The sequence below is a fragment of the Propithecus coquereli genome, unplaced genomic scaffold, assembly GCF_000956105.1.
Source record: "Propithecus coquereli isolate 6110/MARCELLA unplaced genomic scaffold, Pcoq_1.0 Scaffold581, whole genome shotgun sequence".
NCBI lineage: Eukaryota > Metazoa > Chordata > Mammalia > Primates > Indriidae > Propithecus > Propithecus coquereli.
The window spans coordinates 729,362-729,690 of record NW_012151741.1 but is presented as its reverse complement, the minus strand read 5'-3'; positions in this window follow the sequence as shown (position 1 = coordinate 729,690).

Below are 329 nucleotides of genomic sequence, written 5' to 3'. Positions count from 1 at the left end.
AAAAAAAATGGAAAGAAGGCAATGAAAAGAAAATAAATGTCTCTATTTAAAGAAGTCTGGAGAATTTATTTCCTTATTGCAAGATAAAATACATGTATAAAAGAAGTTTCTGACCCAGGTGTTTTCTCTTTCTATCTTCCCTATCTGTATCTTGCCTATTTTCTCATTTGAGCAGTTCACTGAGAATAAAAAGAGCCCAGAGACAGAACATATCATAAGCTAAAGCAGAATGAATCATAAAAATGTGTTCTCCTGTACAGTTGTCAGACTCCAGAGCTGTCCACTGGTTCCTAGTAGAGCAACATGAACATTTCTTATCGCTTATGAGG